The sequence below is a fragment of the Mustelus asterias genome, chromosome 1 (genome assembly GCF_964213995.1).
Source record: "Mustelus asterias chromosome 1, sMusAst1.hap1.1, whole genome shotgun sequence".
Classification (NCBI taxonomy): domain Eukaryota; kingdom Metazoa; phylum Chordata; class Chondrichthyes; order Carcharhiniformes; family Triakidae; genus Mustelus; species Mustelus asterias.
This window is the reverse complement of record NC_135801.1, coordinates 138,088,084-138,106,461: the sequence shown is the minus strand read 5'-3', so window position 1 is coordinate 138,106,461 and position 18,378 is coordinate 138,088,084. Positions and strand designations below refer to the sequence as shown.

Below are 18,378 nucleotides of genomic sequence, written 5' to 3'. Positions count from 1 at the left end.
CTGACCTGGTCTGGCATATATGCCATTCCAGACCCACAGCAATGTGACCAATTCTTAACTGTCCTCTACAATAGCCTAACAAGCCACTCAAGGGAAATTGGGGATGGGCAACAAATGCTGTGCTTGCCAGTGTTACCCACATACCATTAAATAAAGATAGCCAATGACATTTATGAAAATATAGATTGATTTGTTTAGTTCAGCAATATACATAGAAAGAAACATAGAAACCCTACAGTGCAGAAGGAGGCCATTCAGCCCATCGAGTCTGCACCGACCACAATCCCACCCAGGCCCTACCCCCACATATTTACCCGCTAATCCCTCTAACCTACGCATCCCAGGACTCTAAGGGACAATTTTTAACCTGGCCAATCAACCTAACCCGCACATCTTTGGACTGTGGGAGGAAACCGGAGCACCCGGAGGAAACCCACGCAGACACAAGGAGAATGTGCAAACTCCACACAGACAGTGACCCGAGCCGGGAATCGAACCCGGGACCCTGGAGCTGTGAAGCAGCAGTGCTAACCACTGTGCTACCGTGCCGCCCTAAATAGGACTTTACTTTTACAAGTTAAATATTTTCATAGCTGTTCAACATGAACAGTACAGAAGACTATCAATTCCAATATTATCTTATAAGGCCAAAAGAGAAAATGCTGGAAAATCTCAACAGGTCTGGCAGCATCTGTAAGGAGAGAAAAGAGCTGATGTTTCGAGTCCAGATGACTCTTTGTCAACGCTTTATTATCTAATAAGGAATAAGCACCGTAAGAAGTCTCACAACACCAGGTTTAAGTCAAACAGGTTTATTTGGTAGCATGAGCTTTCAGAGCGTTGCTCCTTCATCAGGTGAAGAGTTGTGTTCACAAACAGGGCACATATAGACACAGACTCAATTGCAAGATAATGGTTGAAACGTGAGTCTTAACAGGTAATCAAGTCTTTACAGGTACAGACAATGTGAGTGGAGAGAGGGTTAAGCACAGGTTAAAGAGGTGTGAATTGTCTCCAAACAGGACAGTTAGTGAGATTTTGCAAGCCCAGGCAAGTCGTGGGGGTTACAGATATGTGACATGAACCCAAGATCCCGTTTGAGGCTGCCCTCATGTGTGCAGAACTTGGCTATCAGTTTTTGCTCGACGATTCTGCATTGTCGTGTGTCGTGAGGAATATGGCAGTGTTGATACCAATGAGCAGACATTTGAATGAAATGCAAAGTAACATGGTAGGGCAGATTTGGCACACACATTAAATAATCATGAACCACCAGCAACAGAGGGGTTAAATGTTGATTTACCACATCTTCCATCACTTAAAAGCTATGTGATTATGAGATTTTTGGCCATTAATCTGAAGGTGTTCCTGGACTGAAGGTGGCATCTCGCAAGTTATCTGACATCTTCATTAATACAGTAAGAAGTTTAACAACACCAGGTTAAAGTCCAACAGGCTTATTTGGTAGCAAAAGCCACACAAACTTTCGGAGCCCCCAAGCCCCTTCTTCAGGTGAGTGAGAATTCTGTTCACAAACAGGGCATATAAAGACACATATGTGTCTTCATATGCCCTGTTTGTGAACAGAATTCCCACTCACCTGAAGAAGGGGCTTGGGGCTCCGAAAGCTTGTGTGGCTTTTGCTACCAAATAAACCTGTTGGACTTTAACCTGGTGTTGTTAAACTTCTTACTGTGTTTACCCCAGTCCAACGCCGGCATCTCCACATCATCTTCATTAATAGGCAAATCTGAGTCTGCTGGAACTCAGATGTATTCTCTAATTATTGCTATTGCTCGTCTGAGACATCCTGACAAGGTGCAGGCAAGGACAGGGAGTCAAACTGTTGATGTTGATTGCAGAATGATTTAGTTGCACGTCCTCAAGGTTTGTATGTACACTTCCTGCTCATGCTGCTACGCATTATTCAGCTACTGAGTAAACAAGGGCCAAGGTGGCTGTCCGTAGGGTGTGAGCATCTGCTACCCAGCTGGTCCCAGCTAAATTGTGGATTAAATTGATTGAATTGAGCCCAGTCTTTATTTTGGCTCTAGTTTTCTTCAGATGTTGACGGTTTGATAAACTACAAGCCAGAACCACTCCAAGGTAATTTGGGAAGTTGCGTGTTCGGTTGTACAGAAGAGAGCACACAACCACTTCTTTGCATGCTGGTTGTTTAAATAAAATACAGAGACAAGTGTTATGAGGATTCAGACAAGGCTGCCACAGTTCACAATAGTTCTCAACCCTTCTTCAAGCACTTTGTTCTGTTTGGGCATGAGTTCTCACTTCGATGGCTATCGTAAGGTCATCTGCTCATCCAGATTTTCTTGGCTGAATTGGCAGGATGAATATGAAGAAGCGATGGTGCCAAGACTGAGCCGCACGAGAGAGAAAGATGTCAGCCTTCCAGTGGTTTTCTCCATTAAGTGACTATTAACATTATCAAAATGACTAAAAGCCTGTCGACGGGAACTGAATTAGGAACATTGAGCTCCATTTTGTGTATGACCCTTAAAGCTAATAGACGGAGAACATTTTAATTGCATCAGCCCACACTAATTTATACCACCCATATAACACCCATCTTCCCCAAAGCTCCAATTTGTGTCCAAACGTTGTAATTAAGTATTAACAGTAACTGCATCTCACAATTTATATTATATAGAAGCATTTTTAGTTGGCTGATATCATTTTACATAATCAGTCTTTATGACAACTGCAAACTGAGTCAGGACTGAGTCAGGACTGAAGACTGTTTAAAATCAATAATGCTTGGAGGTATTATTGTTACATTTGTTCCTCAAATCTTTAGTTACAATTTATTTTTGCTCCGGAAATAGTTAACGATCTGTTAAGGAGCTTTCAATACATGATCATATTGATGTTGTACAGATTCTGGACTCTACCATATCGTCTTTCTTACAGAGGCTGGATGATGGACTGTATTCTGACCAGTGAGGAGGGGTAGGATGACTCCCCTCTTTTCCCACTCCTCATTTGACCACAACAGTGTTTTTATAACGCATGTGCGTGCCAACTCCCTGCATATTTACTGTTTACGGGTTGTGACCATAACAGACACAATCAGACAGGTTTCCTTCAAGTTTTTTTTAAAAGGAAAATGCTCTAACTTTCACGCACACACTCTCAAAGTTCACATACAAACAAATAGATTATTTAAATTAAGCAACTTAAAGTCCAGTAAAATTAAAGGGTACATGGCACTTGAAGGATGGTGACTTCACTGGTGTCAAGCTGTACCTGGCGGTCCTTCTGTGTTCAGGGTTGAGGTGGTTTAAAGAAGTAGATGTTCTTCTGAAGATTGCAGCTATGGGGTTGAGTTATTTTTAAACTCTCTGTCTGTGGCACAAGGAGAGTCAAAAAATAGCAGACAGGGCTGGAAACTTGCAAGTTGGATGTAGGGCTGGGGGTGGGGGGAGGGGGGGGGCGATGCGGTGGTAACACTCAAGGTCTGATTTCTTTAGCGTCTCATTTGTTTGTGCTGATCTGCAGAGAAAACAGATGCTTAAACATACTAATGCTTGCCACATGAACCTCTCTCTCCAACTCTCCAGTGACCCGAATATAGTCATGGCTAATGGATTCCAGTTGCCTGGCTCAGATGATTATATTGTGTCTGGGCAATCTCTTATCAAGGCCAGAGTCCTATTGTGCAAGTGATTATGCTTAATTGTTTGTCCCACCAAGTTGAGTATCCAGATGATTTTTCTGGATGCTTTGCTAATGGGGTGGATCTCCTTTCTTCATCTCAAACTCCAGTCACACTCCTTCAAGGCAGTCTTTCCTGTCGAGGCAATTGCAGACAGGTTGTCTCTCTTTCAATGACTTTGAATGTCAATGGTACTGTGATGCAAATATTTGGCTATCTTTGACTGTAGTTTTAATTCATTGGAATATGGCTATAGTTGTTTTAAAAATTCAACTAGTCGTTTTCACAAAGTGAATTCATAATGTCATTTTATTTCTTAAACATGGCTTTGTAACAACTGAATGTTGGTTTCAATTGCAACATGGTCTTGCAGAACCTTGAAAACTGTGCTTTGATAGCAGGGTTGATGGTGCTAATTGAAATGGACCAAGTTTCTATCTCTCTGTCAACATGACTGGACTTTGTGATCACCCTGAATCAATAACTACCCTGCTGCCAGGATACCATTTGCATCAAATTGCCCAAAAGATTGTGTGTTGTGGAAATCTGCACACAGGTCTTCTCACTATCATTATCATGAAAGAGGTAGTGTTGGGCAAGCTATTGGGGCTAAAGGTAGACAAGTCTCCTGGCCCTGATGGAATGCATCCCAGGGTACTAAAAGAGATGGCGGAGGAAATTGCAAATGCACTAGTGGTAATTTACCAAAATTCACTGGACTCTGGGGTGGTTCCCGCAGATTGGAAAACAGCAAATGTGATGCCACTGTTTAAAAAAGGAGATAGACAAAAGGCAGGTAACTATAGACCGATTAGCTTAACTTCTGTAGTAGGGAAAAAGCTTGAATCTATCATCAAGGAAGAAATAGCGAGACATCAGGATATAAATTGCCCCATTGGTAAGACACAGCATGAGTTCATGAAGGCAGGTTATGTTTGACTAATTTGATGGAATTCTTTGAGAACATTACATGTGCAGTGGACAATGGGGAACCTGTGGATGTGGTGTATCTGGATTTCCAGAAGAGTTTAAAAACAGCGAGGTTATGTTGCAACTGTATAAGCTGCTGGTGAGGCCACATCTGGAGGACTGTGTACAGTTTTGGTCTCCTTACTTGAGGAAGGATATAGTGGCACTGGAGGGGGTGCAGAGGAGATTCACTCGGTTGATTCCGGAATTGAGAGGGTTGGCTTATGAGGAGAAACTGAGTAGATTAGGGCTATACTCATTGGAATTCAGAAGAATGAGGGGAGATCTTATAGAAACATATAAGATTATGAAGGGAATAGATAAGATAGAAGCAGGGAAGTTGTTTCCACTGGCGGGTGAAACTAGAACTAGGGGACATGGCCTCAAAATAAGGGGAAGCAGATTTAGGACTGAGTTGAGGAGGAACTTCTTCACCTAAAGGGTTGTGAATCTGTGGAATTCCCTGCCCAGTGAAGCAGTTGAGCCTACCTCATTGAATGTTTTTAAGGCAAGGGTAGATAAACTTTTGAACCGTAAAGGAATTAAGGGTTATGGTGAGCGGGCGGATAAGTGGAGCTGAGTCCACAAAAAGATCAGCCATGATCCTATTGAATGGTGGAGCAGGCTCAAGGGGCCAGTTGGCCTACTCCTGCTCCTAGTTCTTATATTCTTATGCCTTTGCTGCCAGATGTTGCTTATCATGAACATCTGCAGAATCCCTGAAACGTAACAGCCCTCCATCCTCTATGCTGCAGGCACTGGGGGCGGGCCTTGTATTGGCACTGGAATAAGGCACATACATTGTGCGTTTACATCTGAATGTTAATTTGTGTCAGACTTTTGTATGAGGTATAAATTGAAAATTGTTTTTGAAATTGTTTCGTGCAGACAGCTTTCTTGTAATAACTGATGAACCTGCAACATTATTTGACGTGAATATCCATTTATTTGTGAGGAGAATCTCTTCAATGAGCTGCTGCCAAGTAGCTCTGGCTGCAGGCAAATATTGGATTCCTCCAGCTTCCTCGCCATCCTCCAAGTCATTAGTCTAAGGCTGAATGTTCTTGTCCATTAATTGAATCATGTATTACAGAACCCTTGGTGGGTTCTATGGTGGGCAAGGGATGGGGCGGAAATGTAAAATTGAATAGACTGATGCCCCCTGGGAACCTGCCCGCAATTTCATACTTTTGCGGGCAGGGCCTCAGACAGTAAACCCCTCATTCACCTATTGACCCATTCATCCACTTAATGGTCACTTAAAGGTCTTATCCCATCCAGCCTCAAATTTTAGGCTGGTGGGAGTGAGTGCGGGTAGGGTGGCAAAGTGACATCTAAACTTTTCCCCATTTCGGGTAGGAAGGGGGACACCTCACTCTGAAGGCCCCTTCCGAGTTGGGGCACCCACCTCCATCGGATGCTGGAACTCTGGGACCTAATGTATGGTGGCCAAATTTACTGATGGCACCATGATAGGTTGGAAAGTAAGTTGTCAAAAGGAGGTGAGGGTTTGGCTAAGTGATAACATAGGTTAAGGTAATAGACAAAAATATTACAGATGGGAGTATAACTTGGGAAAATATAAACTTATTCACTTCGGCAGGAAAAATAGAAAAGTAGTATACTATTTAAATGAACAAGAACAAAGAACAAAGAACAATACAGCACAGGAACAGGCCCTTCGGCCCTCCAAGCCCGCGCCGCTCCCCGGTCCAGGATTGAATCCTGAATCCAGGATCCCCGCCCAATTTTCCAGCCTATCTACATACCAATATCCTATCCACCGAGCTGTCCCTCACAGCTACGATGCTTTGTTCATCACAACCTATTAACTCACCCCCACCCCCCCATTCCAGACCATGTGATCTCCAGGGAGAGGCGAAAACCCAGAGTGAAAACCCCAGGGCCAATATGGGGAAAAAGAATCTGGGAAATTCCTCTCCGACCCCCTGAGGCGATCGAAACGAGTCCAGGAGATCACAATGGCCCTGATCGGAAAATGCTTCCCAACCCTAGTCATTTCCACTTCCACGAACACCATATGAATTCCCTGCCCCCGAGACAGGTTCCCAACTATCCGCAGTCTCGCTCTGTACTGGCACCAGCAAGATGATCATAGAATGAAGCCTTGAAACGAGAAACAAGGAAGAATTAGCCCGCGCCGCTCCCTGGTCCAAACTAGACCACTCTTTTGTATCCCTCCATTCCCACTCCGTTCATATAGCTGTCTAGATAAATCTTAAACGTTCCCAGTGTGTCCGCCTCCACCACCTTGCCCGGCAACACATTCCAGGCCCCCACGACCCTCTGTGTGAAATATGTCCTTCTGATATCTGTGTTAAACCTCCCCCCCTTCACCTTGAACCTATGACCCCTCGTGAACGTCACCACCGACCCGGGGAAAAGCTTCCCACCGTTCACCCTATCTATGCCTTTCATAATTTTATACACCTCTATTAAGTCTCCCCTCATCCTCCGTCTTTCCAAGGAGAACAAACCCAGTTTCCCCAATCTCTCCTCATAACCAAGCCCCTCCATACCAGGCAACATCCTGGTAAACCTCCTCTGTACTCTCTCCAAAGCCTCCACGTCCTTCTGGTAGTGTGGCGACCAGAACTGGACGCAGTATTCCAAATGCGGCCGAACCAACGTTCTATACATCTGCAACATCAGACCCCAACTCTTATACTCTATGCCCCGTCCTATAAAGGCAAGCATGCCATATGCCTTCTTCACCACCTTCTCCACCTGTGACGTCACCTTCAAAGATCTGTGGACTTGCACACCCAGGTCCCTCTGCGACTCTACACCCTTTATGGTTCTTCCATTTATCGTGTAGCTCCTCCCTACATTATTCCCACCAAAATGCATCACTTCGCATTTATCAGGATTGAACTCCATCTGCCATTTCCTTGCCCAAATTTCCAGCCTATCTATATCCTTCTGTAGCCTCTGACAATGTTCCTCACTATCTGCAAGTCCTGCCAGTTTTGTGTCGTCCGCAAACTTACTGATCACCCCAGTTACTCCTTCTTCCAGATCATTTATATAAATCACAAACAGCAGAGGTCCCAATACAGAGCCCTGCGGTACACCACTAGTCACAGGCCTCCAGCCGGAAAAAGACCCTTCCACTACCACCCTCTGTCTTCTATGACCAAGCCAGTTCTCCACCCATCTAGCCACCTCCCCCTTTATCCCATGGGATCCAACCTTTTTCACTAGCCTACCATGAGGGACTTTGTCAAACGCTTTACTAAAGTCCATATAGACAACATCCACGGCCCTTCCTTCGTCAACCATTTTGGTCACTTCTTCAAAAAACACCACCAGGTTAGTGAGGCATGACCTCCCTCTCACAAAACCATGTTGACTATCGTTAATGAGTTTATTCCTTTCTAAATGCGCATACATCCTATCTCTAAGAATCTTCTCCAACAACCTCCCCACCACGGACGTCAAGCTCACCGGCCTATAATTACCCGGGTTATCCTTCCTACCCTTCTTAAATAACGGGACCACATTAACTATCCTCCAATCCTCTGGGACCTCACCTGCGTCCAGTGACGAGACAAAGATTTGTGTCAGAGGCCCAACGATTTCACCTCTCGTCTCCCTGAGCAGCCTTGGATAGATTCCATCAGGCCCTGGGGATTTGTCAGTCTTTATATTCTCTAACAAACCTAACACTTCCTCCTTTGTAATGGAGATTTTCTCCAACGGTTCAACACTCCCCTCAGAGACACTCCCAGTCAACACATCCCTCTCCTTTGTGAATACCGACGCAAAGTATTCATTTAGGATCTCTCCTACTTCTTTGGGCTCCAAGCATAAGTCCCCACTTTTGTCCCTGAGAGGTCCGATTTTTTCCCTAACAACCCTTTTGTTCCTAACATATGAATAAAATGCCTTGGGATTCTCCTTAAATGGAATGAGATTGCAGAACGCGGTGGTATCGAGGGATCTGGGTGTCTTTGTACAGGAATCACAAGAAGTTAATATGCAGATACAACAAGTGATTAGGAAGGCAAATCGGATATTGGCATTTACTGCAAGAGGAATGGAATATAAAAGTAGGGAAGTTTATTGCACCTGTCTCCTCCTTCCTTCATACCACCCCATACCATTGCAAAGCTCCCAGTTGTCAAGGATTTTAATTTGATTTATTATTATCACATGTATTAATATACAGTGAAAAGTATTGTTTCTTACGCACTATACAGACAAAACATACCGTTCATAGAAAAGGAAAGGAGAGAGTGCAGAATGCAGTATTACAGTCATAGCTAGGGTGTAGAGAAAGATCAACTTAATGTCAGGTAAGTCCATTCAAAAGTCTGACAGCAGCAGGGAAGAAGCTCTTCTTGAATCGGTTGGTACGTGACCTCAGACTTTTTCCCGAGGGAAGAAGGTGGAAGAGAGAATGTTCGGGGTGCGTGGGGTCCTTAATTATGCTGGCTGATTTGCCGAGGCAGCGGAAAGTGTAGACAAAGTCAATGGATGGGAGGCTGGCTTGCGTGATGGATGGGGCTACATTCACAACCTTTCGTAGTTTTTTGTGATCTTGGGCAGAGCAGGAGCCATACCAAGCTGTGATACAACCAGAAAGAATGCTTTCTATGGTGCATCTGTAAAAGTTGGTGAGAGTCGTAGCTGACATGCCAAATTTCCTTAGTCTTCTGAGAAAGTAGAGGCATTGGTGGTCTTTCTTAACTATAGTGTCGGCATCGGGGGACCAGGACAGGTTGTTGGTGATCTGGACATCTAAAAACTTGAAGCCCTCGATCCTTTCTACTTCATCCCCATTGATGTAGACAGGGACATGTTCTCCTTTACGCTTGCTGAAGTCGATGACAATCTCCTTCGTTTTGTTGACATTGAGGGAGAGATTATTGTTGCCGCACCAGTTCACCAGATTCTCTATCTCAGAATGCTGAAAGATTGCAGTGCCAAGCTTGCCGAAAAGATTGGCATGGAGGACTTCAATTTTCTTGCTGTTATGATACTTATAATTTGTTTGGGAAAATTTTGCCCAATATGTCTCCCTTTTAAGACGGATGAGGAGAATTCTTTTCTCTCAGAGAGTCATTAGTTTGTGAATTCTCATCCTTAGAAAGCAGTGGAGGCAGGCAGGGTCAGTGAATTTAGTTAAAACTAAGTTTGATAGATTTTTGATAAACAGGGGAGTCAAGGGTAATGCGGAGTGGTGGGGGGGTCGGGCAAGGGGGAAGTAGAAGTCGACGGGAAAGTGGAGTTGAAACCACAACCGGATTAGCTATGATCTTATTGAGTGGCAGAGTAAACCTGAAGGGCCTAATGGCACACTGATGCTCCTCTGTTCCTATATCCAACCATCTGCTCTGAGAAGCCTTTTGTTTGTCCCGTGAATCAAAATTGTGCTGCTGTGCAGATTGTTGTAAGAATTCAATAGTCGATTGTGGAAGAGATAGCTCTTGCCCCAAGCAGCCACCTTCCTGTGCACAGTGAAACATAGAGGGGATGGAGGATTGGCACACTACAAAACTTCATGGCAGCTGCCAGCAAAGAGGGAACTGATCTCCATAATGTGCTGTTAGTGGAGGTGGACTCCTTGTGATTCATGGAAACAGTGGGAGTGCATGAAAAAGCCTGCAGCATGGTGTGGGTGCAGTGAATGAGGGCCTGAATGGTGGGGAACTCTGCAATCAGTGTGAACCCGAGAACTCGATCCTGCTGCTTCTGGTTGTCTGTGGGGAATGTGATGAAAGTGCTTGCTTTAAGAAACATGACCTCCGTCACCTGCTTAATGGAAGCATGAATTGAAGACTGACTGGTGTTTGATATTCCCTGTGACAGTCTGAAATGAGCCTAAGGCAGGGGAGTTCAGGGCCACAGTGACCTTGACTGCTACAGGCAGTGCTGAGTTAGATGTAACAGTGGGTTGTCAATCATGCCAGAAAGACTCCATTAAGAAAACAGTGCCATGTCAGTTGTCCCCCTGAGATTTCAGAATGGTCTGCGATCATTACAGCTCTTTGAAATCATTTAAGTGGAAAAAAAGTGTTTTGTCTTGAGTTCGGGGTCTAGGTGAGGTTGCTTTAAGATTTGCCCGTTACCCTAAGTATGCTGCCATAAACCATATTACCATTATTCATAAAAACCAGATTCTTGTTTATTTGCAGATCTATGTGCATTACTCAGGGGAGTTGGTTAGCTCCGCTGGCTGGATGGTTGGTTAATTTTGCCAACAGAATGGGTTCATAGCTGAGGTTACTCATGAAGGCCTCACCTTCTCAACCTTACCCCTCACCTGAGGTGTGGTGATCTTCAGGTTAAATCAGTACCAGTCTATGGTCATCTGGGTCTATGGCAACTTTACCTTTACACCTCTCAGTTCTCTATATGAAGTTTTACTGCTGCTTCCCACTAGATCTCAGTAACTAATTCTGTAACATTATATCATAGTTATATCAGCAGTTACATCAGTACCAGATACTCCTGATGCTAACTCTTTATTCTACAAAGGCCACGACCTAATTCAAGCCAAATATCACTCAAAACCTTTCAGCATTTTACCGGGGAGCAGTTAAGAATCTTGCTGGCTGCACTTGAACTACCCACGTCTTATGGTTGCAAGTAGGAATTAGCAATGTGAACCAAGGTGAAAATGATTTTTGAGGTCCCATTTACATCGGCCATGGTGATTTGCATATCTTCATTGTAACCACACTGGGAAATTTTGGGCACCTAAATTGAGATCCGCCTGGAAACTGGACAATCGTGCGTCCCACGCAATTTACTTTTCTGCTACTGTCCTGTTTTTAATGAAACTGCATTGATAATAAGATGGAAATTGCCGCTATTAACTCCTTGGGATAATACTGGCAATTGTCAGTTTTAAGAAAACCAAGTGATTGAGCTGCATAATGAGAGATCTTTATACTCCAGTGCAACACAGCCTAGCTCTTGACAGTTCCCTGGAGATGGAGGCAAATCTAACCCTCTCCCTCCCCCCAACTATTGGAAACCAGATGGAATGAAGGACTTGCCCACTGCTGTCCTGGGCTGATCTGGTTGGCTGCAATTCAAATTACAGATGGTAATGATACTTACCTGAAGGGATTGAGGACCAGAAGAAATTTGGGTAAATATAAATTTTCCATTTTTAAAGATTTTTCTTTTGCGCTAGGGAGAACAGGAGCATTCTGAAAAGAAACCTAATCACATCTGATTGCTGATCATGAGTTGTGGGACAAATTCAGATGATGGTATTGTGCAATTTACATCACAAAATGAACAAACGTTTTTCAGTAAAGGCAAAAGGGAACAAAAGATTTTCATTCTCAGATTCCACAAATCTTCTTGTACATTGGTTACTTCGGGTTGTTTGCTGCATTTTTGATTAATGTTTAATGCACTACATGCAGTACCTTATCGTGTGGATTTACTTATCTGCTTGTAAGTAAGATGTAGACTGCCTGCAAACTAAATTCTACAATGACAATGTGGTTTTCCTTTTTCATGTGTTTATAGTTTCCAGGAATTCCAACCAACTGCTCACAAAGAGATAATCTCAGTTGAAGTCATGGGAAAAGCCATGCAGGAGGTAATATAACAATTTTAGTTAATGGTCTCTCAAATTATCTTGTTACTCCTTGAGGCTTACATTCTACAGAGATAAGTACAGAATATACACTATTTCAATTTCTACAGGAACTTTACGGTTTTTGGGGTCTGCCTAAGACACTTGGGCTGTTAATAATTTCAATTAATGTTACGTACATGACAATTGCAATCTTTTTCAATCAAGCAAAGTATTTCCTATTTATTATCATGATTGAGACTGTCTATTTTGACTATGTGTGTGTATTTTGAAGGGGTAGTTTCTTCTGACATTTATCAAGGTTCAGTATTATGGCACAAGTTGACAAATACATGTAACAGGCAATACATTCTCAATCAAATAGGAGGAAGTATGCGGGCCAGCTTCATTTAATTAATAATTCTAGGTATTCATGTGAATTATTGCAGTATGAGTAACACTGGAATAATGGATCTAGAATGTTACGGTGAAATTTTGACACCTGATTGGTGATGTTGGAATATGTGGCTAGACTAACCAGGAGGTGCAGCAATAAGTAGGCTCTTTTGAATGGAGCCGTTGCTTACTCCAAATGGACATACAGAAGCAGTTCGCCAGGTTCAGGCTGGCACCTCCTTCATTCTGATCTATTACATTCGCTGCTCCCAATGCGCTCTACTCTACATCGGAGAGACTTTAACATAGACTGGGTGATTGCTTTGCTGAACACCTTCAGTCCGTCCGCAAGCAGGACCCAGGCCTTCCTGTCATTTGTCACTTCAACACACCACCCTGCTCACATGTCTGCCTCTGGCCTTTTGCAATGTTCCAGCGAATACCAACGCAAACTGGAGGAACAGCACCTCATCTTCCAATTGGGCACTTTACAGCCTTCTGGACTGAACATTGAGTTCAACAACTTCAGAGCATGAACTCTCCCCTCTACCTTCACCCCATTTCCATTTATTTTATTTCATTTTGTTTCATCCCATTCATCCATTTTATCATTCTTCTTTTTCACTTCCATTTTTCCACTCTCCATCCAGCTCTCCTCCTCCCCCCCCCCCGACCTCCCCACCTTTCAGGGCAACTGCCACATTCCTTAGGCAGTCCTTTAACAATCTGCCCTTCTGCCATTCACACATTCTGATCACTTACTGAACACTGTTAGCACCTTCTCAACCTTCTGTGTCCTCATTTACATTCTCTTTGTCCCATTCCACACCCCCCCCTCCCCACCCTCAGAGTATAAATCTCTGCTGATTCCCTTTGCTTTTAGCTCTGATGAAGGGTCATCTGGACTCGAAACGTTAGCTCTATTCTCTCCCCACAGATGCTGTCAGACCTGCTGAGATTTTCCAGCATTTTCTGTTTTTGTTTCAGGCTGGCACAATATGGCCACCTGACCAGCAGCAAAGAGGCCATATAAAAGAACAAAGAACAAAGAACAGTACAGCACAGGAAACAGGCCCTTCGGCCCACCAAGTCTGTGCCGCTCATTGGTCCAACTGGACCATTCGTTTGTATCCCTCCTTCCCCAGACTGCTCATGTGACTATCCAGGTAAGTCTTAAACGATGCCAGTGTGTCTGCCACCACCACCCTACTTGGCAGCGCATTCCAGGCCCCCACCAATCTCTGTGTAAAAACATCCCTCTGATATCTGAGTTATACCTCGCCCCTCTCACCTTGAGCCCGTGACCCCTCGTGATCGTCACCGCCGACCTGAGAAAAAGCTTCCCACTGTTCACCCTATCTATACGCTTCATAATTTTGTGTACCTCTATCGGGTCTCCCCTCATTCTCCGTCTTTCCAGAGAGAACAAGCCCAGTTTACCCAATCTCTCCTCATAGCTAAGACCCTCCATACCAGGCAACATCCTGGTAAACCTTCTCTGCACTCTCTCTAAAGCCTCCGCGTCCTTCTGGTAGTGCGGTGACCAGAACTGGACGCAGTACTTCAAATGTGGCCTAACCAGCGTTCTATACAGCTGCAACATCAGACTCCAGCTTTTATACTCTGTACCCCGTCCTATAAAGGCAAGCATAACATATGCCTTCTTCACCACCTTCTCCACCTGTGCTGCCACCTTCAAGGATTTGTGGACTTACACACCTAGGTCCCTCTGTGTTTCTATACTCTTGATGGCTCTGCCATTTATTGTATAACTCCCCCTACATTAGTTCTTCCAAAATGCATCACTTCGCATTTATCTGGATTAAATTCCATCTGCCATTTCTCCGCCCAATTTTCCAGCCTATCTATATCCTGCTGTATAGTCCGACAATGTTCATCGCTATCTACAAGTGATATATCTTCTCCTGGGTGGCATGTCTACACCCGATGTTGCCTAGGTGAGCAATGAAAGTGGTTTTGGGGTCATATCTATTTGATAGGATCTCAATTAGCAGAAATTCCTGAGGCAAGCATCTCAGCTGCTTGACTTTTAAACAGCTGTTGAATGGAAAAAGAGCGACAATTGGACCACTTTGATTTTAACTCCCATATGCGTGAAGGGAGATACGACCCCTCTACAGTTTGCACAGTTTGTCAGGTACATTGGTGGGTCATTCCTACTTCAATGGTTAAAAAAAAGAAAACTTATACAAAGTAATTGTTCTATTAAAATGTTTACCTGGTTCACTTTTAGATAAATTATAAATATTGCATTGTAATGACAGCTGTCTATCAAATAGATATTTAATTTACTTTAGAACTTTGCTATTAAACAACTAATGAGGTCAACCTTTCTGCAAAAAATTCCATATATTGTATCCCCTCTTCATCTTCCTCTTACCACTGAGAAACTAACTCAAAAATTAAAACTTATTGTGAAGATGTTTTTGACAAACCTTTTATTTTCTTGCTCAAGGAGAGGAGTCAGTGAAGCTGTGTGCTGTGCTGAACTTTTGTTACGATAATATTGAAAGGGGAATATTAGTGGAAACTCATACATTTTGTGATATTGGAGATGTGCTTGCTATAAGTTTCATCAATTAAATTTAATAGGAACAGACGATCAACAGAAATCTGCCTGTGATTTCCTGGTAGGTTGCTGCTGCCATGAGTGATTTCCATAAACGGATCCTTCAGACGAAATGGGGTAGAATCGCAGACTGATCCTTCAAAGGTGGAGGCCATTCTGCCCACCTATGTTGGCTCTTTAGCAGAGCTGTTCGATTAATCCCACTCCCATTCTTTCCCCAGAGATCAGTAAATGTTTTCCCTTTAAGTACTTATCCAATTCTCTGTTGAATGTCACTATTCAATCTGTTTCCACCCTTCTTTCAGTCCAGATCATTAAGAACTCACTGTGTAAAAAAAATGGTTTCCACATGTTGCCTCTGGTTCATTTACCAATCACCTAAATCTATGTCCTCCGGTTATCAGCCCTTCTACTGCTGCAATCCGTTTCTCCGTACTTATTGTATCAATGTCAATCATAATTTTGAACGTCCTTGGCAGATTGCCTCTATCTTCTCTGCTGTAAAGAGAAAAACAGATTCTCCAATCTCTTCAGGTAATTCTTATATATTTCTGCCTGGTCCTATTCAACTAAGTATCTCATGCACCTTTTGACATCCTTCCTGAAGTAAGGTGCCCAGAACTCAGCACAATGATTCATCTGAGGTATAACCAGTTTTATAAAAGTTTTCTTATTCCTCTATTAATGAAGCCATGGGTTCTATATCCCTTTTAACGGCCTTCGCAACTTGTCCTGTCGCCTTCAAAGATTAGTGTACAAACACCTTCAGGCCTCTCTGTTCCTGAACCCTCTTTTAAAATAGTGTCATTTAGTTCATATTTCAACTCCTAATTCCCCCAAAAATATATATAATTTCACACTTCTCTGAAATAGATTTCATCTGCCGTGTGCATGGCCATTTTAGCAGCCTGTCTATGCCCGCTGAGAGTCTGTTACTATCCTCCAAATCTGGATATGATGAAACAATTCAAGAAGGATTTACAACAGCAACTTGTACTCCTTTACTGGGCGGCACAGTGGCATAGTGATTAGCACTGCTGTCTCACAGCGCCAGGGGCCTGGGTTCAATTCCTGCCTCGGGTTACTGTTTGTGTGTGTGTGTGTGTGTGTGGAGTTTGCACATTCTCTCCGTGTTTGTGTGGGTTTCCTCTAGGTGCTCCGGTTTCCTCCCACACTCCAAAGATATGCAGATTAGGCAGATTGGTCATGATACCCTTAGTGATAGGACCTGGGTGGGAGTGTTGTTGGTGCAGAATCGATGGACCAAATGGCCTCCTTCTGCACTGTAGGGATTCTGTATAAGAGGGTGCTTGGTGGGACATTGGTTAGCACTGCTGCTTCGTAGCGCCAGGGACCCACTGTCAGAGAGTTGGTGCAGACTTGATGGGCCAAATTGCACTGTAGGGATTGTATGGATTCTATGCAATAGAGTTTCTGGAATTTCGAGTGCTGGACTAATAATCCAGTGAAAGTGAGTTTAAATCCTGTTTGAGACTTTGAATTAAAAAAATCTGGAAATAACATAAAAACAAAAAAAAATGCTGATGTCAATAAAACTATTGTAAAACCCCATTTGGTTACTGATGTCCTTTCGGGAAGTGAACCATCCTTACCTAGTCTGCCTGATATGTAATGCCAGTTCCATTGTAAAGTCGTCGAGTTTTAATTGCCCTCTTAATTGGCTTAGAAAGTACTCAACTGTTAATAATATAAATGACTGAATCCTCAGAGTGAATTAAACCAATTAAAGTCTTCCCAAGTAAAGAATGGACAGTTATATGATCCCTTGCTGATAAACCTTGGTGGTTTTCCCACCGCTCACCCAACCAGCCTGCAATTTTACACGGGCGTGTGAGGCCTAGGTTGGCTTGCCTGCCCTCGCCCCATTTGAGGCCCTTGGGTGACTAGTTAGCGGTCATTTAAAAACAATATCCCATCCAGCCAGAATTCTGAGGCTGGTTCAAGGAGGTCAGCGAAGGAGGGGAGTGGGGGGTGGGGGGGTGGGGGGGTGGGAGCGTGGAGGAATGCCCAGCAGCTTTGCTGCTTGGGATTCAGCGGGAGAGGGAATCTGGGCGCCTCCTTCACGGACTCCCTTTCCAGATCATGCCTGCCATCTAGCCACCTCTCCCCACCCCCTCACCCCCCCCCCCCCCACCCCCTCACCCCCCCACCCTCACCCCCCCACCCCCACCCCCCATGTCTGATACCAAGGGTTCATTAATTAACTACTTTCAGGTTAGTTGTTGATTGATTCCTGCTGGCAGTTAATAGAAATGTTTGGAGGCTAACACTGTTTTACTAAAGCTGATGAAGTCTACACAGAATGGTGTGGCTTTTACTTCCAAGCTTCTGCTCAGACCACATATCCTTAGCCATTTGTTGGTAGTTTCCATTCCCCTTGTTCCATGACTAAACAGGGAGAATAAACAGAGGTGATGCAGAAAAGGACAAGTTGCTTGAAGAGGGAGGAAGAAGTGGAGGAGAAGAGATCTCAGCAAGAGGCTAGGGTCTACTGAGAGCAATTCTCCGATCTCAATCTCAGTAAGAAATAATGGGCGGGACTCTCCGGTCTCATTCATGGAGGGACTGGTTGTGAGTAAGTTTTAAGTTTATTTATTGGTATCAGAAATAGGCTTACATTAACACTGCAATGAATTTTCTGTGAAAATCCCCTAGTCGCCACACTCCAGTGCCTTTTTGGGTACACCGGGGCAGCACGGTGGCGCAGTGGTTAGCACTGCTGCCTCACAGCGCCAGGGACCCGGGTTCAATTCCCGGCTTGGGTCACTGTCTGTGCGGAGTCTCCACGTTCTCCCCTGTGTCTGCGTGGGTTTCCTCTGGGTGCTCCGGTTTCCTCCTACAGTCCGAAAGATATGCTGGTTAGGTGCATTGACCTTGCTAAATTTTCCTTCAGTTTACCCGAACAGGCGTTGGAGCGTGACGACTAGGGGATTTTCACAGTAACTTCATTGCGGTGTTAATGTAAGCCTACTGCAGAGCTGGGCTGAGAGGTGGCAAATGGAGTTTAATGCGGAAAAGTGTGAGGTGATTCACTTTGGAAGGAGTAACAGGAATACAGAGTACTGGGCTAATGGTAAGATACTTGGTAGTGTGGATGAACTGAGGGATCTGGGTGTCCATGTGCATAGATCCCTGAAAGTTGGCACCCAGGTTGATAGGGTTGTTAAG

The 18,378-nt window shown here is 44.0% G+C and overlaps 1 protein-coding gene across 1 annotated transcript in view; it reads right to left on the bottom strand.

Annotated features, from left to right (window-relative positions):
- The window catches only part of fgf10a (fibroblast growth factor 10a), a 120,857-nt gene that overhangs the window by 10,450 nt on the left and 92,029 nt on the right, over nucleotides 1–18,378 (bottom strand). The window lies entirely within an intron of this gene.